At 41.0% G+C, this 16,813-nt stretch overlaps 1 protein-coding gene across 1 annotated transcript in view; it reads right to left on the reverse strand.

Annotated features, from left to right (window-relative positions):
* Positions 1 to 16,813, reverse strand: part of shroom4 (shroom family member 4) — a gene marked incomplete at its 3' end in the record, with an annotated part of 114,019 nt that overhangs the window by 51,800 nt on the left and 45,406 nt on the right. The gene's annotated exons all lie outside the window — the stretch shown is intronic.

A 16,813-nucleotide genomic window follows, 5' to 3' on the forward strand; every position in this document is an offset into this window, starting at 1 on the left:
CTGTTCATCCATACTGACATTCATACATTGATGTCTACTGCCGGGGTCTGATCGGCAAAACTAATACACATGTCAATAAATCTTCCGCTGCTTTGTCTGTTTGAGTCTATCCAGGTTGAAATGCACTCCATTAAAGTGGGGAGTAAGAAGTTTAGGTTAGTTAGTTTAGTTTAGTTACGATGAGCCAGAGGAGTTAGCATTTGTTTTCTGTATACTCAACAATACCTAAACGTTTGCCAGTTGTGCTCAGTATGTTCAGAACAAATACATCTTAAACAAATGTGTAAAATAGCAATGAATATCTTTGGTGAGCTATTTCGAATGGGCAAGAGGTTGGAAATTACTGGCCTAAAGTCCTTTATTTATCATTATCAGATGTGGTTAGTAAGAAAGTAAACTGAGTATCTGTACTTTTTGCGTTGTGTTCTGTCAATGCCACTGACTCACAACAAAGAAGAAAGTTTGTCCCTGTGAATTTGGGTGCAATTGTTTTTGTTTTTTTCTTGTTATGAGGCAAGAGCGCCAACCATCACCAGGCAACGGAACTCAATAAAACCCCTTATCCCAACAAAACATAATCAATCCATCCCCATTTTATCACTATCTTCTACATGATTAAACTCTCTCCAATGAATAGGCCATAAATAAGTCTTGTCTTGTGGTTTGCCTGATGCACAGACATCTTTTTAACACGTGTTTTGAGCTGTATTGGACCTGGAGGAATTCAGAGCATCTCCAAAACGTCGAGCGAGAGAGAGAGGGTAAAAAAGGGAGCGAGGCCAGTGTCATATATCGCTGAGTCGAGGCTTAATGGCCCGGTTAATAAAAGCCAGGCCGGAGAATAAACTGTAAGAGACCACACGCGTCGAACTCTATCCCCCGCTAAGAGCTGCTGAGGACTACTGCGAGAGGTTCTCATTAGCAATTATATTAAACTGTCTTTATAATAATACACTTACAAGACCCAGTGTCCCAAAAGGAGGGTTCATTTGGCAGCAGATACGATAGAGTCTAAATCAAGTAACATGATCGTGTACAGTATGTGCTTTAGTAAGACGATGGTTCATCTCTTGGGTTTGTTTTTGTTCTGCAGATGACAGTCCGACATGCTCTGCTTAATACCAGCTCGCAACTAACAAAAGAGCACTTTCTTTTACTTCCAAATCCTAGCACTTGTCCTCAATCATGTCCGAGTACCAGTGGCTGAATTCTGGAGGTTCTGATCTTTATTAATGGCATGTCCAAACACTTGCGCTTGTATCCATGCAGCTTCAGGCAACCCGGGATAATTTGTTATTGTAGAACGGATTATAAACCACAAAGAGAGTATGCGGCTTACACTGCTCTTAAACAAGAGCCAACTCTGAGGCTGTGTCCGGAGTTCGACCACAATGGCCGCTGGTTGCACTGCTTTATGACCACAATGCTAGGGGGTCGACATTACCCGCCATTACAGCAGTATCTCCATATACTGCAGTATCTCCATATACTGCAGCAATGCACACATCTCCATGTGTGCAGCAAAACAAGCTAGTTTTACATTAGGTAGCATTACTTTACATACAATTTAAGCAACTGTAACGCCCGGTTTCTCATTTTTTGGAACTTTCTACAGCTAGATATTGCTCCTGTGACAACGCTGGGTTAGTTGCAATTAAAGAAACCAGGCAAGGAACATTTTAGAAATTTCGTATACTAATGAGGGCTGGACTTTGATTGACAGGCCGTTAGCATTAGAGCTAATGGCGCGATCGAACTACGTGCTAGGGCTGAACGATATGGACAAAAATTCTTATCTCGATATTCATGCCAGATCTATACGATACGATATAACTACGGGTTCGGTGAAAGTCAAGCATTTTACAGAAAAACATAATACAAAAGTGCAATTTTATTGATGAAAATCAACATCGTTTATATTTTGCTTTTTCGATTTTAATGTTTTGAATGTTCATGTCTCGATATCGATACAATAACGATATATTGTTGTTTTTTCGATATTAAAATCTTGAGTGTTCATATCTCGATATTGATACCATAACGATACATCTTTCAGCCCTACTATGCGCAGCTCGAGGGCCGAGTCTACAGTGAAGATCCCGCCCTTATGCCCTTTTTCGCAACATGCCCCGTCAGAACAGGGGTTGGAGGAGTCTCTAAATCCACAATGATTTCCCTTTTTTGAACGTGGTCATTATGGTAAACGGAGAGGTGTGAGGAGATGCTGTCGTATGTCTATGGTCCACCAGAACCCCTAACTCCTCATACAGTCTATAGACTATATCACGCACTCATCCTGTTGGCGATTCGGCTCACTTGTTTATCCTCGCAACAGGTCACGTTTGCGTTGTCATGTGCGGTGTGGAATAAGTGGATGACCAGCGAGCTAAACTTCTGTAACAACGGATTTCTCCAATAAAGATTAACCACACTCAAGTGACAGTTTAACATGTTTAGTTAAATATTAGTCTGATACGTTTTATTGAACGTGGATTTGTCATGAATGAAGAAAACGGCTCGGATTATTGCCTATGTGTCAGAAGCTATCGATCATTTAACAGCTAGCGCTATAGGTAGCAGCTGTTCTCTGGTTCTTGCACTACTTTTCTCTCTCTGGACACTACAAAATGGCGGGAACACTATAAAATGCACTATATAGAATATGTGTGGACATGTTCACACACAGCCTGAGACTGGACAAACAAGGACATCACACTTTAAAGTATTGTTTCTTTAAGTAATGCATCAATAAGTTTATTCATTTACCGACTGTAATGGAGAACAAGAGGACAGCAATGCACCCAACTTTACAGCTGCTTTAAAAACCTCTTTGCACTAAAATCGACCTTCTATTCATCACGGAGCGTGCTTTGTTTGTCCGTAAACCCTTTGTCTTTTCCTCCTGGCCACCGCTGCCCCTTTACTGCCCGTCCTGTTTCATACCAACGGCTTCACAACACGCCAAACATCCTCATTTCGACCGCAACTCGATAATATTTCAGCGTAAACACCGTCACAGCCAAATGTTTTACAGTCGCAGATCAGAGGGGAGGCCCGGCTGAGCGGAGAGGAAGAGGTTTCGGAGGTATGTGAAGAATGCCCATTGTTCGCGATGGGGAAGGAGAGATTGTTAGGGGGCAGTCTATTGTGCTCAGGGTTTTCTTGGCACAGAACACTCCGGCCCTGCCTCGGTCTCCCAAGACCCGTGTGGTACTGACAAACCTAAACAACGGGATGTCGGTCCATCTGTCTGCGGCTTTTGTCCAAACAGCGCAAGTTCTCACTGATTTCTGACGATCATTTTTTTTCACAGTTCCGAAAGCAACAAGCTGAAACAATGCACGTGAACTCGGTACATTAGGTCAGTGTGCGTACAATCGTAGCTTGGTTATATGGAAGTCGTACGTGAGTCGGTGATAAGGCAAGGGGAGACTTTATCGTCCTTTCAGGGAAATCTGTCTAGAGTTAGGAGATTAAGCTTATTGTGAAACCAGAGGAAAACCTACCCGGGCAAGGAGAGAGCATGCAAACTCCACAGAGTCCAAGGAATATGACCTTGGGATCCTCTCGCTGTGATTCAAAGGTGCTGACCCTTGCGCCAAATGTTCAAAGACCCAAGAACAGTATAGCCAACATTTCAGTGGAAGAGTCTGTGTGATAATTCCCATCTCCACAACGAACTGTTATGATCTTGGGTTTGCTTCAGTTGGTCAGGTCTTAGTTCAGTAACACTATGCCCTCAAAGAAAGAGATCAGCGGACGATCTGAACATCCTAAAGGACCATCAATGGATTTCTTCTTCTTCTTCTGATAGCAGGGGCTTATTCCAAGATGACAATGCCAGGATTCATCGGGTTCACATTGGGAAAGAGTGGTTCAAGGAGCACGAGACATCATTTTCACACATGGATCGGCCGCCACACAGAGTCCGGATCTTCACCTCATCGAGAATCTATGGGATTTGTTGGAGAAAGCTTTGCTCAGTGGTCCCACTTGCCCATCATCAATACAAGATCTTGGTGAAAAGTGAATGTAACACTGGATCTTTTGCCACAGTGAATGTGTGCTGTAATCAAAGCTAAAGGCGCTCCAACCAATACAATATTATAGAGTGTGTGTGACCGTTTTTTATGCCAACCAGTGTCACAGAAGTCTTGGATCTCACTTAAAAGAAACACGCTGTATAAAACAGTGAACAAACATGGTTGCAATAATGTTTACATCCATTTCGATCAATTTATCTCCAGTAGTCTCAACAACTCCTCCTGGAACTTCCACCTTAATGTGGTGGAGGGGTTTGAGCACCCGAATGATCCTGGAGCTCTGTTGTCGGGAGCTTCGTGCCCCTGGTAGGGTCTCCCATGGCAAACTAGTCCTATAGGTGACTGGTCAGACAAAGAGCGGTTCAGAAGCCCCTTATGAGAGACCAACAGGCCTGAGAATCGTGAGGCCGTCCTTCTGTGGACCCACCACCTGCAGGAGGAGCCATAGAGGCTGGTACAATGTGATGTCACGACCCGGCAACGGACAAGTGGAAGAAAATGGATGGATGGATGGATGGATAGTCTCAACAAAAAACTGTAAATTTGTAAAAACACTTGCCAATTCAAGCTGCATCTTAGAATGTAAAACTCAGTAAGGTTCTAAGACAATATCATGATACGAATCTCACAACAAGAAAGTCCCAGGATTGTGGGTGTTCTGTGATGAGTTTGCATGTTCTCCCTGTATTTCCACTTTCCACATTACTAAAAACAACTCTCCTAGAAAAGATTTCTCAATCCCAATGGGACTTTCCTGGTTAAATAAATGTAAAAAACATATACAAATACTATTGGCTGAATTTAGGCCATCCTGTCCAGCTCAAATGGGCCATGTAACCTTATAAGACTTCAATTTACCAGTCTCTAAAATTGGCAGGTTCTTCCATTTCCCAGTATGCACAACAACAACACTGTGCGCTAAACAGGCTTCCATCGTGCAGCCATAAAAAAAAACAGCCAGTGTCAGCATGTGGAAGCGGAGGCACCACAGCAGCTTTGGGGGGTCCCGGCATTTCCAGGAAAAGATACAAACCAAATGTTTCACTCCAACGAGAACAAACAAACAGTGAAATTGAGAAGCTCGCCGCCTCTGCCTCCGCCGCCAGTCAAAAGGTTGTTTTCGGACCCAAAGATGGGAGAACAATGTTGAGATGTTTTTGCTAATGTGAAACAGAAGACGAGGCAGTGGCTTGAACGGGCCACAAGAGGTCATGGCCGTGCTTTTCCGGGACAAAATGTGGGTTAAAATCTTATATATAAATCACAAAACTTTGGACTCTAAAGGGTATATTGCAGCCCATAGGAGATGTTTGAAGCCCTATATGGTGATGACCAAGTGATAACACCTGGAGTACAAAAAGATCAAAATAATGCACTTAATGGGAAGTGTGTCTAGTTTCATTTATTTATAGGGCTGGGTACCGTTAAAAAAAACTGTTTTTTATTTTTTTCTATTTTTTCCCCCAAAATTTTCCCATTTTCCCCCCACGTTTTCCCTATTTTTCCCGCCAAATTTTTTTTTCACTTTTCTTCCCAATTTTTCAACATTTTCCTTTTTTTCCCCCCAACTTTTCATTTTATTTTCTAAATTCTGCTCCAAATTTTCCCATTATTCCCCCCGTTTTCCCCTAATTTTTCCCGAATTTTGCCACTTTTGTTTTTTCATTTTTCTTCCCAATTTTTAACATTTTTCTTTTCAATTTTCTCAAAATTTTCTTTTTTTTTTCAATTTTTTCAATTTTTTCCCCCCCAATATTTTCGAAATTTCCACCCAATTTTCCCTTTTTTTCTTTTCAACTTGCGTTTCACTTTTTTTTATTTAATTTTGACGACCAACAGCATCAAAACTTGGATTATAAAGATTTCTTTTCGGTACCTGCTTTCAATACTGTTACTTTTTCGATACCAGTAGTAACTAAAACTAAACTGCACCCAGTCCTTTATTTGTCCATTAATGTGGACATCAGCCTGATTGAGGAGTCAGGGGAACCTCAGCATTGATATTTTACACTATAATATATAATATAATATTTGTTTATATTTATATTCATATCACTATCTTGAAGAGAGAGATGTGTCTAAGCCTGATTACAAAGTCTAGAGAGAGAAGTTCGGGATTTTCCAGTTAAAATATAGGTGAAATAATTTCTCTTGTTTCTATGGGATCTAAATGTTTAGCTGGACCGCTGCCCTGTGGTGTAAATATATAGGTGAAAGCCATGGTCCATGTTATAAATACTGATATACATTGACACCTGGCATTCACACATGCAGCGCTTCGACTGTATAAGATGTTTAACCTGAAAATATGCCATTGTTTAATACAGACTGAAACAATTGAAGGTGGTCTGGGATGTTGGAGTGAGCAGTAATACTAAAATACAACTCTTGTAATTCTTGTGAGCATTTCTGATCCACACTGGTTCCGACATTCACTGAAACAACACAAATATTTCAACATTTTTGTGGATGAATTTGGCCTCTCTCGGCGTCTCCTCTCGGATTACTTGTTTTCCTGAGTCTTTCGAGCCTTCCGCACAATGTTTAGCTCATGTGTGTCGGGATGAAAGACCGAACCGACTTGAAAGAGCTTTGTCATTAAGCCCTGTTTGTTCTTCTCATGCATCAGATCGGTTTGTCTTTAAATTAGCGTTTTGAATGTGCCCTGGTTATGTTTTTGTGCTGCCACGTCAGGTTTTCCAGCTGCACTGCCCTGTAATGACAGCTTATGATTCTATAGTGGCCGACAGCAGGGCAGAAATACATATTGTACAGTGTGGACATATGGAACAACCTGCAGCCGGATCACCCTCACTTTCACGTCGTCTTCAATAATGAAATATGTTTATGAGAAGTGTGTTTGTGTCGCATTAAAGGCTTAGTTCAGAACCTTTCTAGTGACGTCTTGTGGTAAAGATGTACAACTTTATGTCAAAGAATGTGAACTTTATGAAAACTGCAAGCAAAGCCAAATGCAAATGAGTCTAAAGGAGCTTTCTAGAAGTGAATCTTACATTGTTTAAATCTATGCTAGCATTGACATCTGGGTCTCTTTTGTTAGCAAATGGCTTCCCTACACCAATTAAAGGAACAGGCCACCGTTTTTCCATACTGAGATATGTTCTTACCTGTCTGGTCTTTGTGCGTGTGCTCAGTCACGCAAAAAGACCAAGATGTTGTTAGCATTTGGCCTTTCCCAGCATATTCCTATGGCTCCAAACGGGGTGAAGTTAGAAGCGACCACGCTCTTTCACGGGCACAAAGACCAGACAGGTACGTATCAACTCGTCTAAACTCAGGTAAGAACATATCTCAGTATGGAAAAACAGTGGCCTGTTCCTTTAAGGGGGAAGCCGGTCCCTATATTGAAGTACGGCGAGGTATAACATGTCAATTTCGCGATATTTATATAATCTCTGTGGTTTCTCTATAATTAACATATTATAACATGATCTTTAGTGGCCACTGGATGTGAATCTGACCCCACAAAAAGCACATACAGAATATGATTTCACATTTGAATCAGGAAATCCCTATCAAAAGAGGGATTTTCTACTATGTTTAAGTCCATTCCAGTTTTGTTCTTTTAGTCAGACTGTCTCACTTAAAGAACAAAACTGTAATAGGCTTAACCTAAGAAGACAGTATGAAACTTTTACAAAGATGTTTTAGTCCAGGCTGAAAACATGCCTATTTACTGTTGCCTACTACTTTTAATATACAGTTTTAAAACACCCATATTTGTAATTTTGTATATTTTTATGAGTGTATTGATTGATTTGTTTTATTGTGTTTCTATTGTGTTTTTGGTGCTGCTGTGAGGCACATTGAGTTGCCTTGTGCATGAAATGTGCTGTATAAATAAGTTTGCCTTGCCTTAATCGGGATTGTTGCATACAGTATATTGTAGTAATACAACTAAATGAGGATTTTCACAATAAAAGCAGTAAAATACAACTAAAAAAAGAATTTTGTGACGTTTCTCAATATGTTTTGCTATTTTTGTCATTTCTGCAGCAGTATTATTCTGAAGGCACAGCCATTTCTAGTTTCTAGTTTGTAGTTCATATTGATTTCTAGCTAAGCTTTGAACTCACCTAAATGTGGGCGATGGGTTGACAACAGCCGAAAACATCTGGATTGTTCATAATTTGCAACATTTGATGGCTAAATGCTAACGGCTGTTGGAAAATACATTGAACAGACAACAAAATACTGACAAGTTTCCCCGGAGAAGGCGGTTAGCTAAACTGTCCGGAGGATCGAATTTTGGTGAATTAACAAACCAGCTACTCAATTGGAAAATAGTTGAAATACCAAACAATGTGAATACTCCACAGCTACAGTAAACCTGCTTTAGCCCCATGTTTGATCAACACATCAGGTCGGGACCGGAAGTGAGGCGCGTCCAAACAGGAAGTGCTGGTAGCGGAGAAGGAATGCGCCGGTTTATGTCTGCACTCGGGACGCAAACATCACACAAGCCTCTGACAAAAGGTCGCCCCCCAAAACAGGAAACAGGTCGAGCCGACAAAACATCCCCAAAACATTGTTCCTGTTCGCGAAAAATGTGTAAAGAATTATCACTCACTGAGATCGAGAAATGAGGAAAGAGTCGGTGCTGGAGTCCAAGCAAAGGATCGGTCAATATCGGCCTTGATATCGGCCTTCCAACCACGAGATGTTGTTTTCACTCTTTCCACTCTCATTCCTCCATCCCCTACAGTTCGTTGACACCTTCATAAATCTCGAACTCCCGTCTGCACCAACTGAGGGACTCTTGTAGTCGGTTGTCTTGTTAAAATTCCCATAAAGTCGCTCAGAGAAAGGCGGCTACAAAAGCCCCAAACAGTGTGGTCGTATCTGAACTGCACTGAACTGAACCCAGTAAATTCCTGCGGTTTGCCAAATTTAGCCCCTAGGCTTCGCTCTGGCCCACACGCTGCTGAACACAGCCCAGGACAAGGCGGCCAGTTTGGGTCAAGTGCGGAACATTGAGCTCCTCTGAGGTAAAGCAGAGGATGGGGTGAGCAACTAAATGGTGATTGTTCTACAAAAAAAAGACCGTGAGATTAGTTTCTTTTAAACTTAACCAAATAGTTATGGGTTGGGGATTTTGTTTGTTGGGATGAAGTGGATCAATGTTAAAGTGACAGCAGGCCATTGGCGATGGGCGGCTAGCAGCAGGACAATAGGATTTACCAAAAAACATTATTTATAAAGTTCGACCCCAGCTCCGGCCAGAATAAGATTATGTCTTAAGGAAAAACAAACCCATCTCCCCGTACAAATGTGGTGTATGATTGAGTAATGGCCGATCTGGAGTTGTTACCACATTGACACAGATGGTAGAGCGGGTCGTCTCATGATCGTAGGATTGGGGGTTTGAATCCCAACACTGTCGTTGTGTCCGTGGGCAAGACACTTCACCTTCCTTGCCTTCCATGTCTGTGTACAGTGTGAATAGGTGAGTGGATCCTTGCTGTAGAGCGCTTTGAGTGCCTAATGTAGGTGGAAAAGCACTATATAAATTGAGACCATTTACCATTAAAGGGGCTAGATACAAGTTTGCCATGTTATACTCACTACTGCCACCTCAGGTCATACGTGTAACTGCACCTTCTATATTAAGCTCGTGTATGACGGCACTTCAGACCCGACACGTTTTTGAGTGACAGTGCAGGATTTTAGAGGCAGGTCTGGGCTCATTCTACACATTAGGACATAATTTTAACATAGGGCATAATTTTAACATTTTTAAACTATGTATAGTCCCCTTAAGGAAGCCACATTTCAACCAGTCTAACCCAGGGCAGATCAAGAGGGTCTGAAAGCAGCCGATGGAGAGTCACGTGATCAGTGGAGCTCCACACCTTCACAGGAAATTACATCATCTCCACTTTTTTTCCCTGTGACATTTCCTTAAATTAATCCTTAAAGTTAGAATTAGGATTAGGGTTAGTTTGGATTAGTTTAAGCAAGCGTTGTCAAGTGGAGGTGACATCATTTCCTGTGGAGAAGAGGAGCTCCACTGATCGTCCCCTCCGACGGCTGCATCCAGATCCTTCTCGGGCAGTTGTGGCTACAAAAACTTAAACTAACCAGACAAGAGACAAGCCCAAGAACCAGAGGGTTTTCAGATAAAAATCAATCCTTAATTGCACATTTCTGTCACTTATTGTGGCTGGATGCATCAGGAGGGAATCCAGGGTAAACCAAACAACAATAAAATGGCTAAATCTCCTTGTGACTGAAGGAAAGGAGCGACACTGACACAACCCTCGACAAAGCTGAGAGGCTTGGTCTAGACTGCAGTCCTGCTTCCTCTTGCTCAGAGACGTGGGAACCCTCTGCGTTTGCTTTCCATAGTTTAAATGAACGGAAAGTTGAGCGCCATACGCGAAAACTCCCTTCAGAAACCCAACTCAAAACCCGAATCGAGAGGACGCACAAAGAGCCATTTTCTTAGTCACGTTTCCTTCCTGCTCATGTACATCATATAATTATGTCCACCCTGTACGTTTTTCCAGGGCTGCTCCCGCTCTCAAAACCACCATTGATTCTGAATAGTGCCACTGTAAAAAGGCCATACCTAGAGACCACCATTAAGTCATTTCCATGCGATTTTCAGACCAGTGTTGGGTTAAGCACAAATCATCAAACATAGACGAGAAGTACAAGGAGCAAAGTAATCAACCTCCAGAGCAGGTCTTTGGGCCGGTTTTAAGCCTGGATAATGAAAAGTGAGAGAGAAACATGCCACACACACAAACTGATCATAACTTTTTTGTTGTGTTGTCGCCAGGTTTTTGTCATATTTGAAGCGTTTTTGTTGCTCTTTTCCCATTTTTTGACACTTTCTTGTTGCGTTATTGCTGCTTTTTTGGAACGCTTTTGTCACTCTTTTGTTGCTTCCTTGTTGCTTTTTGTGCTATTTTTTGTTGTATTTTTGTCACTTTTTGTTGTATTTTTGCCCATTTTTTGTTGTATTTTGGTCACTTTTTTGTTGTATTCTTCCCACTTTTTTGTTGTATTTTCCCCACTTTTTTGTTGTATTTTTTCCACTTTTTTGTTGTATTTTTCCCACTTTTTAATTGTATTTTTCCCACTTTTTTGTTGTATTTTCCCCACTTTTTTGTTGTATTTTTCCCACTTTTTTCTTGTGTTTTTGTCACTTTTTTGTTGTATTTTTCCTACTTTTTAATTGTATTTTTCCCACTTTTTTGTTGTATTTTTGTCACTTTTTTGTTGTATTTTTGTCACTTTTTTGTTGTATTTTTCCCACTTTTTTGTTGTATTTTGTCACATTTTTGTTGTATTTTTGTCACTTTTTTGTTGTATTTTTGTCACTTTTTTGTTGTATTTTTGCCCATTTTTTTGTTGTATTTTTTGTCACTTTTTTGTTGTATTTTTCCCACTTTTTTTGTTGTATATTTCCCACATTTTAGTTGTATTTTTCCCACTTTTTTGTTGTATTTTCCCCACTTTTTTGTTGTATTTTCCCCACTTTTTTATTGTATTTTTCCCACCTTTTTCTTGTATTTTTGTCACTTTTTCGTAGCTTTTCTATTTTGCTATTGTTGCTTTATTGTCACATTCATCTTTGTATTTTGACGCTTTTTTCGAGAAGCTTTTAGATTTGGGTAAAGCCAAACTGGAGAAAATCTGCACCTGAGCGTAACATTATCTGCAGTCTCCGCCTCTGCCTGGTCGTGGCTTCAGAAATCAGCCGGATTGTGCTTGTAAATTATAGAGTTTCCTTTAGCCATCTGACTTTCATTCACCTTCCTGGATTATAAAAGTAACTATTATGATAAACTAATGCATTGTAAATGTTTGGTAGGAGTGTGGCCATTGCACGTTTTGTCTTATAAAACAAAATATAACATGAACAATAGGCTTATTTGAACATATGTTTTGTCCATGTCCTCACTCAGACTTTCCCCAACTATAACAATGTCACCTCACACCCCAGTGTCAAAAGGCAGTCCATTCCCAGCCCATTCATAAACTACAGCCTCCACTGTTTATAAAAGAGGTGCTAACTACGCCTGGCTCTGGACTAAGGACCTGTTTCCACTGTTAAAACCCGGCACCGGAGCCAAGTGGGCGAGGGCTACGTCACGCCGCTGTACTGTATTTGGCAAACGCCGCGCCAACTCTCGAGTAAACCCCGACTCGAGCGAGCTGCGACTCCCCGCCTCCAAAACAAAGCTAACATCAAGTCGTTAGCGTCTACGAGCTGTCACTCAAAGTTAGCAGCTTTTTTGTAAAGGTGTCTGCGGTTTTGGACCCGTTGCCAAAATATAAATAGAAAACGTAATTACAGAGTACGAAAGTAAACATGGTTGTTGTATTTAATAGTGTTTTTACACAGGTTTATGCAGCTGGGTCATGTGTCACATTAGTTCTGTTTATTTACGGAGGGAAAAGCCAAAAGGTATTAGGGTTAAAGGCTTGTTTTGCATTAGTCGGCTGGAAAAAAGTTGGTGTGTTCACTGTAACATATGTTTGAAAGGAGAGCTAGGTTTTATTAGGTTACCTCTGGTATTAGTGTGGCTTTTACAAATGGTACTTAAGAACTTTAGACTATATTTATTCATTTTAATTAGCAAGTATTTAACTGATGCTTTAGTAATGCATTTAAGTGAGGTGTTTTCCCTGGTTTACACCCAATTTAGACATAATTTTGCAGCATTTGACCCTTTTTTACCCCAGTTAGTCAGTGATTTGAGCTTAATTTAGGCCCAGACAGACCTGGTGTGAAGAGTTAGGGAATCACTGCTTTAAGACGTTGCATGTGTTCAGATAAATAGCAAGAGGTCATCAAAAATATATTGTAAATGGAAGTGGAACTCCACTAGCATACACTCACTGCCTGATCAGATCTCTACCAGTGGTTCTCAAACTTTTCATGCAAAACAACAATCTGACGCTGAACGGCCAGAAGACAATGGAGATGGAGATCAGGAAAGCCACAGTCCCACCGTCCCCCTTCGCTCTGACAGACTCTCCCACGCCCATCTCCAGCAGCTGAGGAAACTTAAGCTGCCGACCAAGATGCTGGTGCAGTTCTAAACCGCCATCATCGAGTCCATCCTCTCCTCCTCCATCACCGTGATTGGCTGTGAGCTCCATCTCTCCAAGTCCTGTTCATCTCCAGGACCCGGAGGCGTGTGGGTCGGATCCCAGCTGACCCTTCTCACCCTGGACACGGACTATCCACCCCCTCCCCTTAGGCAGGAGGCTACGGTCTATCAAGACCCATAGATCCGCCACTTGACCAGTTTTTTCCCCGCCGTCAGACTCATGAACAATAAAGAGACCTAACAACTCAGTACAGACTGTAATCTGCTCTATTGCACTATGTGGTCTGTCCGCACTTAGATCCACTGCTATCACTTATCACGTTATCACTTTTACTTCTTATTTATCTTAATATTCTTTATGCATTCCCCTAAAACCGTATAGTTTAAAGACTTATAGCATATTTTTTTTATCTAAACTCCGTCTTATATGTTGTTTAATGTTGCACGTCTCACCGAGAAAATTCCTAGTTTGTGAACCTGTTCACAAGCAATAAAAACAATTCTGATTCTGAAAACAAACTTTCTAAAGATTCCCCAGGGCTGCAAGACTTAGACCAACACAACATTCAAATTAAAGTGGTGTAAAGTGTGGCTAAATACTCATATATGTATGTTTAAACTGGAGACCTAAATCTGCAAAAGCTAATCGAGCACAGATGCTATATCTATATCTATATATTGTTCATTTTCAAAAACTTGTATTTTTCCCACTTTTTTATTGTATTTTTCCCACTTTTTTGTTGCATTTTTCATACTTTTTTGTTGTATTTTTGTCACTTTTTTGTTGTATTTTTCCCACTTTTTTATTGTATTTTTCCTACTTTTTTGTTGTATTTTTGTCACTTTTTTGTTGTGTTTTTGTCACTTTTTTGTTGTATTTTTGTCACTTTTTTGTTGTGTTTTTGTCACTTTTTTATTGTATTTTTCCCACTTTTTTGTTGTATTTTTGTCACTTTTTTTGTAGCTTTTACATTTTGCTATTGTTGCTTTATTGTCAATTTGTTTTTGTCATCCTTGTATTTTGATGCTTTTTTCGAGAAGCTTTTAGATTTGGGTAAAGCCAAACTGGAGACAATCTGCACCTGCCCCTGTGACCTACACAGTCTCCGCCTCTGCCTGGACGTTCAGGCACTTTCAAACTATTTACTTACAGACTTACATTGAACATGAATAGGAAAGCAATGTCCACCTTTAAAGCAGTACCAAGTAACTCTTGCCCCTAGAGGCCATAAGCGCAACTGCAGGTGTCGCAGCAAGTTGCGATTTTTTTAACTTATTAATTGTCTTGGAGAGCAAATACTACATTGACAGGAAAGGCGAAGGGACAGAGGGATATTGTACATCCAATTATACAATGGAAATATTTTTTTTCACTCAAACTTGCCTGTAAATACTGTTTAAAGTAACGCTAGCCCGCAGTTAGCTTTGCCTGTTAGCATGTTAGCTTCTTCTTTGTGATTCCATGAGTGTGTTTTGGTGACTCCGACCCAGAGGCAGGAAAGTTGCAACTGTGGTTTTCTGGCCAGAGACACCAGGGGGAGATGAAAGACCCTCCAATCATCCCATAAACACTTGTATTACCCCCACAGGGACTACGAAAAGGATTTATTAAGGTAAAGATTTTGTCCTCCAATAATGGCTCTCTCATCACGCAAGAATGCAACATCAAAAAAAAGGAACCTTTACAACCCTGAAATAGCTTTAATACCTTAAGCCTGACACAAATCTGGTTAATATTAAAACTATTAGCTACTTTATCTCCCTCCGTGTGTCTCGGAAAGTTAATTTTGCACCAGCCGGCCCACGTCTTCTACACAAGCACACACGCACACACACACACACACACACACACACACACACACACACACACTATCGATGGGAAATCCCCTCGGACCAGACACATGCCAGACACCGATACGCCGCTGCTCGCATGAAGACCTCGCATTCCTCAGGTCATCGGCGTGCACTGTCCGCTGTTCACTGTACGTCTGAGAAAGCGGGTCAGCGTGTGTCGAAAGCATTAGGGATCAGACAGAGAGCGTGTTGTCTTAAGGTGGGAGGGGACAGGCAGCTGTCCAGAGATGTCACAATGCAAAAGTACACAGCGGAGGTAGTTTCATCCAACAAAAGAGGTACAGGTTAGGCAGTGTGAGATAAAAGCAATGGTAGCTGAGTTTAAACATATTTACTCAAAACGTTTTTAAGTGACATATCCTAAGACATATCCTACTTATGAGAGACTTTAATACATTTATTACTATTTAGCCACACTTTACACCACTTTAATTTGACTTTTGTGTTGGTCTAGGTCTTGCAGCCCTGGGGAAACTTTATAAAAAAAGCCTCAGTATTAATATTCTACGTTTTATGATTTCAAATGATGCTCGTGCTTCACAGCTAGAAGGTCCTGGGTTCGATTCCCACCTGGCCGGGCCTTTCTGTGTGGAGTTGGCATGTTCTCCCCGTGTCTGTGTAGGTTTCCTCTGGGTACACTAGTTTCCCCTACTACTAAAAACATGTACAATATGCCAGGGTGAATGAGAGTGTGTTTGAGAGCGCGCATGAGGGACGACGGATGGTAATTGTTGTTTGTTTACATGCATGAGACCCATAAGGACTGGTTTATGGAAAACCAGAGCTGCGAGCATTAGCTCTATATCCTGTTGTTAAATTGTAAGTAAAATGTATATTATGTTTATGTACTTTTATGACACAATGTATATCCCTACGTAAGGGTAAGAATATTGCTGTGTGTCTTTTACATGTGATGATGATGATGATGAAATGTAACAAGTGTGATCTGTTATGGATGTGATATTGATGAATGACCCCCTGACTGCACTGTATATATGACACATGTCCAAATACAACATTTGTATTGTCAGTGCGGATTTATTAACTTAGGGGACACTGTCCCCTAAGGACTACAGATGGAAATTAGCCTGAGAAGCTACAGTCTGGTACGGTCATCTTTGCTCTGGAGCATAATGTAATTGTACACTGTCCTGATAAATAAATAAACAAACAAACAACAAACGTATGTTCGTTAACATGCACTGTCTCGACCAAAATAAACCAATGAATAAAAATAAATAAATAAGACTTTGACAGGGGCTCCTCCTACTGGCAGATGAGGGAATAACTCATTAAAAAACAGACTTTCGGTTTCGATTTATGGCGTGGTTTACAATTTCAGCACTGCCTGATAAACACGCCTATGTATCTCCATGAAAACACTGAACTGGAGTGCCCTCATCAGGTAGAAGTGGGAATTCACAATCAAAACAAGCTTCCACTTTCAAATTATGGCCTTCTAGCAAATCAACAGCACCGTAATGAACACACTTTGAGCACAGAACGGGTCTGATGATGGATTATAAGCTTAAAAAATAAGTCGGGCACTTCCAGGCTCAAATTATTCCACCACAGAATCCAAGAAACACAGATTGAAACTCGGTAGAAAACTCTTGCCGCTCCTTTGCACATTTTCAGGGTCGTGCAAATGTAATAAATACTTGCCCTGATGTAAGAGGACAAAACTCTGCACAGGAAAGCCATAAATTCATAGTTTATCTGGTTTTGTTGTCAGCGTCACACAATGTGCCGAGACGGACTTTATCAGCTTCCTCGTGTGACACCTGAAGGTGAAAAGCCACTTCCTGTTCAGGCTGTTTCAACTGG

The sequence above is a fragment of the Gobius niger genome (assembly GCF_951799975.1).
Source record: "Gobius niger genome assembly, chromosome: 21".
Lineage (NCBI taxonomy): Eukaryota > Metazoa > Chordata > Actinopteri > Gobiiformes > Gobiidae > Gobius > Gobius niger.